Below are 8178 nucleotides of genomic sequence, written 5' to 3' on the forward strand. Positions count from 1 at the left end.
TGCTTGGATAACTGTTTGGATTGTAAGGAGCTGTCCATTTATGTAGCTGTGCTTTTTCACCTTCTTAAGTACTGTTTTTTTCTGAAAGATTTGAACAGCTATAATTTGACTTTTTCCTTAATAAATCTACAGTCAGCATTTGCATTTTTGATTGTACAAAAATATTACTGTCACAGCCCAAAGCTCCAAATGACTGTGCTGCACACATGGAGCTCCACAAAAGCATCCATTCTTTTCAGTGGCTGACATCCTAATAAAGCACCAGTGTAGCACCTGTGTAGCACCAGTGCTTCTGAAGAGTTCTAGACCAGTAGTTCCCAAACTGGAGGCCTCCAGATGTTTGCTGAACTACAACTCCCATCACCCCCATTTATTGTAACAGGAGATAATGGGAGTTGTAATTCAGCAACATCTGGAGGGCCCCAAGTTGGGAACCACTGTTCTAGACTAAGGAAGTACGAGTGCTAATGTGTGCAGGGGGGGATTTCACTGAAAATATGTCCCTGAGGATTGCGTGACCCTTAGGGACATTTTTCCCCCCAGGTGGCACAGAGTGCTTCTTGGAGAAGGGAAGTTCATTAAAATCTGCCCCCACTGCTGAGCTTGGTTAGTTGAACCTTTCAGAAGCACCGGTGCTTTGTTAGTCAGAATGTCAGCCAGTGTTAGGGAAAGTGTCACAAGTGCATCCCAGCTGAGCACTCAGGGCTTTCCCTAATATTGAAATGAGCGGAAGAGCTCCACATATGCACTATAACCTCAGTACAAGCACTCATGACTGCAATCCTATACATATGTCTTTCAGAGCAAATCTATTTAATTTGGGAATTTATCCTAGTATATGATTGCATTGCAAGTCACTGAATTGGACAGCATTTTATATTAGGTTTTTTTTGTGTGTGGAGAGTATTTTTCAGTTCTCTTGTTTTCAGAGAATAACGTATACAGACATGGAAACTGTGCTAACAAAATAAATTAACCAGTTTTTTCCAAGGCTTTTTTGAATTGGGGGTGGGGAGCAAATTCACACCTAAGAATTGCAAATATTTCTTGCTTGCTCAGTAAGATCTTTTATTCAAAAGTGTAATGTTTTATTTTATAATTTGGCTCAGATAGAATTAAGTGGGGTTCGAAATATATTTTGATTGATAGCTTCAAGAATTAGAAGTGTTTAAGTGTGTCTAGATTTTATTTCATTCTTTCAGCCCAGTCCTAAGTTCTCTGCAAAATGCTAATGTTATGCAAGCATTTCTCTCTATTTTAGCTAGTTGTAGTCTGTTCAGACTATCCCCTTTGATTCTTGGGACTCAGGTTTTTGAGTTGATTTTAAGGGCTGTGGTTGAAACATTGCACTGGTTGACTGCTCTTATTGATCGGAATATGATGATGCTTAGTTGCCATTCCCTCTTTTTGATCCCCTTCTCTCTGCTCAGTTATGCAAGGTCTGGCAAAGAACTGTTGCACCACTGCAGTGGCACAGTATTCAATGCCAATGCAGGACCCTGGATTTGTGTGTGCATTGCTACAGCTTGCAACATTGCACTGGTGCAAGGACCATTTTTTCACTTGAAAAGGATATTTTAGAATCAGACGGTTGCACTGCAGTGCTGTGGACACTTAGCTGTCCGTCACTGAAATCAATGGGATACATGTGCCCAAATGAGGTCAGGCTTTTCGTAGGCCTGTGTGAAGCAGCCCAACTTTGCTTTGGAAGCCACTTTGGAGCTTCCAAAGAGTCCTCTGTTCACCTTGGCCCCCTTTGAGAGGGCACACTTAGCTTCAAGCTGAACTCTCCAGCCCCATGAAGCTTCTTCCCCTACCATAAAACTACTTATTGGACTTGTTTGTTTGCTTTGGCCCCCACCAGGCAGCACTTCACTTCAGGCTGAAGGGGGGCAAAGTGAGTCAAACCCAAATAGACCCCTGCAATGTTTCACACAGCTCTAGTTTTTAGCCTTAAATCCCAATTCTAAGCACATTTACTTGGAACTCAGACATAGCCTCGCTTTAAATGTGTAGTGAGCCTCAGACCTGCATGCCCCCTACACTTCATGTACAACATTTTGTGTGAACCAAGGCTTACATTCATATCCAAGTACATTGTCTCACACAATCCACCCACCCCCTTGCTCTCTTCAGTAGGTAGATTCATTGCCTTGGATGGTAATGTAGGCCTTTTTTGTGTAAAACATTCCGTGTACATATCATAAGGGGGCATCCAAGCCTGAAGGGTCATGTGTGAAGCAGCAAGTGCTAGAACTTTCTGTGGAACACAGTTCCAAATGAACATGTGTGGGATTAGTTTTTTTAATGTAGAATTCAAGACATATACTTAATGTACTTTTTAAAAAAAATTATGTATTATGTGTCATGTCAAGGAATATTATTTACATTTAATTTGTTATATGTACATTGTTTCCATTATGTAGACTGCTTGAGAATAGTGCGCTCCTGGGTGATTTTGAATATACTACAGTGAATTGTGAAAATGTCGGCTCTGAAATCCGCAAGCTAGAGATGTTCTGGACTCTGACCAGCTATTCAAATTTCATGAGAAAAAAAATCAACCGTCAGTAATTAGTCAAATTAAAGGATGGCAATAAGACTCTTGTTATTATCATTGCTATCATTTATTATTACCATCAGGTTTCTTTTTTCTTTATATTTATTTTTTTGTTCTGTTTTGTTACAAAGGAAAGATTACCCAGTTTCAGGAATAAATGATTAATTCAGGAATTTATCCATTTATAATCACTTCAGTAGAAATATTTGTTGGATATAAATCAAACAATATGACTGAATTTGACACCGAGAAACAGAACTGCATGTACGTTGCTGAATATTTGAGTTGGCAAAAAACAAAAAAAAATTCCTTTGATGAGATACATTGTAAAAAGCATGCATTCATAATTCCTGCTGTTCTTATCCATTTCTTTGTGTCATATGCTTGCTAATTGTAACTTTTTATATAAAGATACATAAAACAATGTATAATAATTTCTTACATTGAGTTCTACTGGGCTCTTTTATTTTATGACAGTAAATAACTACCAAAGGGTTCAAAATGGGCTTACATATACTGGGTCCCATCTCACTGTGCCTGCACAGAGCAGCCAAGGCTCTGGGAACATAGCCCTTTTAAGAATGAAATCCCGCTGATCAGCAATAAAGAGCAGAGGGAGGTACTGACTCCACCTTTTCCCTTTCCATTTCCTCCCAAAGAGCTGATTGATGAGATTTTGCCTTTTTTTAAAAAGGGGGCTATGCGCACATAGGTCTGATGGTTGGATAGGACTAGAAATCTTGTGTTATTCCGCATTCACATCCAGCTAGCCTGCCTCTGTGTATACATGACTCTGATGAGTTAGGGTCACTGCATATTAATAATACTACTACTACTACTAATAATAATAACAATAATAAACAATATTAATATAAACAATATAAACAATAAATAATGATAATAAACAATATAAATAAAATAATATAAATATAATATAAATATAATAATAACAATATAAACAATAAATAATAATAATAATAATAAGTCAAAATAATCGACATAGCAATACCAGGGGATAGCAGAATAGAAGAAAGAGAAATAGAAAAAATCACAAAATACAAAGATCTACAAATTGAAATTGAAAGGCTGTGGCAGAAAAAGACCAAAATAATCCCAGTGGTAATTGGCGCCCTGGGTGCAGTTCCAAAAGACCTTGAAGAGCACCTCAACACCATAGGGGCCACAGAAATCACCATCAGCCAATTACAAAAAGCAACTTTACTGGGAACAGCCTATATTCTGCGACGATATCTATAACAACAGCAACAACATTGGCAATAAAATTCTGGCATCCCAGGTCCTTGGGAAGGACTCGATGTCTGGATAAAACAAACCAGTCAATAACACCTGTCTGACTGTGTAAAATAATAATAGTAATAATAATAATTCTTTTTCTATAGAAGAAAAAGAAATAGAAAAAATCACCAAATACAAATATCTACAAATTGAAATTGGAAGGCTGTGGCAGAAAAAGACCAAAATAATCCCAGTGGTAATTGGCGCCCTGGGTGTAGTTCCAAAAGACCTTGAAGAGCACCTCAACACCATATGGGCCACAGAAATCACCATCAGCCAATTACAAAAAGCAGCTTTACTGGGAACAGCCTATATTCTGCGACAATATCTATAACAACAGCAACAACATTGACAATAAATTTCAGCCATCCCAGGTCCTTGGGAAGGACTCGATGTCTGGATAAAACAAACCAGTCAATAAAACCTGTCTGACTGTGTAAACAAGAAATAATAAAAATATTGTTGCTGCACCAACTAATGTACAGTGCAGCAACAATAACAACACAAGAGCTCGGATATAAGATCAATCGACCTGTAAAAAAAGAAAGTAGTACATCACCTAAATTAAAGATTAGATTTTAAAATAAAATCTCCAGGCTTAGATCAGATGCTAGTAAATTGAAAGATATGAAAGACAAGAAGCTGAAGAATGAAAACACCAAACAGTATCTGATCCAAAAATACCACCTAGATTCAAGGAAAATTAGAGAAGTCCTGGAAATAATAAAGCAGCAAATAACAGCAGTGTCAAAGAAGATTAGCAGATATGAAGCCAGAACTACACAACACAGGCAGAATCTCCAATTCCAGTCGAATCAGAGACGTTTCTACCAAAGCATAGAAGGAGAAACTGCCAGAAACCTAGAAACACCAAATAAAGAAGAAACAGTGCAATTCTGGCGGAAATTATGGGACAATCCATTAGATTATAATAAAAAAGCAGGCTGGATGAAAGAGGTCAAAAAATGTAACCAACAAATGAAAGATCTAATAATAACACCAGAATTAATAAGGGAAAGAGCAAAGAAAATTAAAAATTGGACTGCGCCAGGCGACGATGAACTGCATGGCTTTTGGCTTAAACACCTAACAAGCCTTCATAAACAACTATCAAAACAGTTCAATCACATTTTGCAAGCAGGTGATATTGAACAATGGCTAACAACTGGGAAAAGTCATCTCATCATGAAAGACCCAGCAAAAGGTGCAGTTCCAAGTAATTATAGACCGATAACCTGCCTGCCAACCATGTTCAAATGATTAACTGGAATAATAGCAGATGAAGTCATGCAACACTAACTAACAAACAGCTTCCAGTTGAACAGAAAGGAAATTGCCCGAACACCAGAGGCACAAAAGACCAGCTGCTGATTGACAAAATGATTTTAGAAAATGGCAAGAGAAGAAAAACCAATCTAAGTGTTGCGTGGATTGACTACAAGAAAGCCATCGATTCATTGCCTCACACATGGATACTAAAATGTTTAGAAACAACTGGTGTCAGCAAAAACATTTAGATATTTATAAAAAAAAGCAATGAGCATGTGGAGTACACAGTTAATCAATGGCAAGACACTTGGACAGGTTAGCATTAGAAGAGGCATTTTCCAAGGGGACTCACTATCCCCTCTTTTGTTTGTAATGGCCATGACCCCACTTTCACAAATACTAAACAAAACAGGCCTCGGATACCAAACATCTAAAACATCAAGTAAAATCAACCATCTGCTGTACATGGACGATCTGAAGTTGTATGGAAAGTCCCAGTCAGAAATCAAATCACTGCTAAACACGGTCCGTATATTCAGTAGCGATATAGCAATGGAGTTTGGACTAGACAAGTGTGCTGCATTAATAATGAACAGAGGGAAAATAACAAAAACAGAAGGAATAGAACTGCCCAATAGAAGCAAAATCAAGAACCTGGAAGAGAAATAACATTACAAATACTTGGGCATTCTCCAGGCTGATAACATCGCACACACTGAAGTTAAAAGAAAAATTGGAAGTGAATACATCAGGAGAGTTAGAAAAATCCTCAAGTCCAAACTCAATGGCGGGAACACCATACAAGCCATAAACACCTGGGCTATACCTGTTATCAGATACATTGCAGGAATAATAGACTGGACCCAGGCAGAGCTAGAGACGCTTGATCGTAGGACCAGGAAAATCATGACCATCAATCAGCACCCCGCAGTGATGTCTATAGGCTATACCTCCCGCACAGCTCAGGTGGAAGAGGAATGCTGCAAGTCCATCAAACAGTCGAGGAGGAGAAAAGAGGCCTTGAAGAATATATCAAGGACAGTGAAGAAGATGCACTTCAAATGGTCAAGAACGAGAAACTATTCAACACCAATGAAAGAAAGCAGGCCTACAAGAAAGTACAAGTCAAGAACCGAGCAGAAAAATGGAAAAATAAGCCCCTGCATGGTCAATATTTGCACAATATAAGTGGAAAATCAGACATCACCAAGACCTGGCAATGGCTTAAGAATGGTTACTTGAAGAAAGAAACAGAGGGTTTAATACTGGCTGCACAAGAACAGGCACTAAGAACAAATGCAATAAGAGCAAAAGTAGAAAAATCCACAACAAACAGCAAGTGCCGCCTTTGTAAAGAAGCAGATGAAACCGTGGACCACCTAATCAGCTGTTGTAAAATGATCGCACAGATTGACTACAAACAAAGGCATGGCAAAGTAGCAGGGATGATAGACTGGAACATCTGCAAAAAATACAAGCTACCTGTAGCCAAACATTGGTGGGACCATAAAATTGAAAAAGTTGAAGAAAATGAAGATGTAAAAATATTATGGGACTTCCGACTACAAACAGACAAACATCTGCCACACAATACACCAGACATCACTGTAGTCGAGAAGAAAGAAAAAGAAGTCAAAATAATCGACATAGCAATACCAGGAGATAGCAGAATAGAAGAAAAAGAAATAGAAAAAATCACCAAATACAAAGATCTACAAATGGAAACTGAAAGGCTGTGGCAGAAAAAGACCAAAATAATCCCAGTGGTAATTGGCGCCCTGGGTGCAGTTCCAAAAGATCTTGAAGAGCACCTCAACACCATAGGGGCCACAGAAATCACCATCAGCCAATTACAAAAAGCAGCTTTACTGGGAACAGCCTATATTCTGCGACGATATCTATAACAATAGCAACAACATTGACAATAAAATTCTGGCATCCTAGGTCCTTGGGAAGGACTCGATGTCTGGATAAAACAAACCAGTCAATAACACCTGTCTGACTGTGTAAACAATAATAATAATAAATAATTCGATTTTTATACCGCCCTTCCAAAAATGGCTCAGGGCTGTATACATAGAGAAATAATAAATAAATAAGATGGATCCTTGTCTCCAAAAGTCTCATAATCTAAAAAGAAACATAAGATAGACACCAGCAACAAAGGTACTGTGCTGGAGGTGGATAGGGCCAGTTACTCTCCCCTGCTAAATAAAGCGAATCACCACACTAAAACGTGCCTCGTTGCCAAGTTAGCAGAGGTTAAAGCTGAAACTAAATTTGAAGTAAGCAGGGGTTAAAGCATGGGTTAAAATTTTAAACAAAATTTGCTAACAATGGTGTTGCACTTAGGCATTTGAATTCACATCTTATGTCAGAATTTGGAATGTGAATGCTTTAAACTTGCTGGCATCTCTTGGTGGTTTTGATTTTGGTAGGCTAGGACTGCTGAGAAGTTTTCAACTCTCATGTTGTAATACAATTGCATATTAAGAATTCAGAGCTTTCAGATCAAATATAGCACAGTGTTAAATACAGTATAATTGCATATTAATTGTCAAATATTGAAAATACTCTATAAATATGTGAGTATTCAGAGAATATTTGATATCAACATCCAAGGGGTGAATTTTGGAGAATGTTTGCAAGTAGATTTGTTTCAGCCCTCACTGAATATTGTTATTAATAATATTAATAATATTATTAATAATAAAGCAGAAATTGAAATGTTGGTTGCTCTGTTGACCTCAAAGAACATGAGATACAGAGTGGACAATTAATAACTTCTAGTGGAACAACTTGGGTTGGCATAGAAAAATGTATATTTTGTCAGGTAAATAAATTCTGCCTAATGAAGAGGCAGAAATTCTAAAACTTTGCAAAACTCAAATGCATATACATCCCTGTACCAGCCCAAGATGTTCCAGTAAAAGATATAATTTCACCTGCTTTGCAACTCTTTATAAACAAGCCTTAAACTAGCAAAATATTTTTTCCATATAGATGGCCATTCTATTGAAAATGTAAAACATTTAAATACTTGTGCATTAATT

General features: G+C 37.7%; 1 protein-coding gene across 2 annotated transcripts in view; it reads left to right on the top strand.

The window, feature by feature from the left end:
- Positions 1 to 3003, top strand: part of NETO1 (neuropilin and tolloid like 1) — a 162965-nt gene extending 159962 nt beyond the window's left edge. For both annotated transcript variants that reach the window (XM_053249438.1, XM_053249439.1), the window contains one exon: positions 2427 to 3003. The gene's annotated coding sequence lies outside the window, so the exon portion shown is untranslated. The remainder of the gene's footprint in view (positions 1 to 2426) is intronic.
- Positions 3004 to 8178: the final 5175 nt, after the last annotated feature.

The sequence above is a fragment of the Hemicordylus capensis genome, chromosome 4, assembly GCF_027244095.1.
Source record: "Hemicordylus capensis ecotype Gifberg chromosome 4, rHemCap1.1.pri, whole genome shotgun sequence".
Taxonomy (NCBI): domain Eukaryota; kingdom Metazoa; phylum Chordata; class Lepidosauria; order Squamata; family Cordylidae; genus Hemicordylus; species Hemicordylus capensis.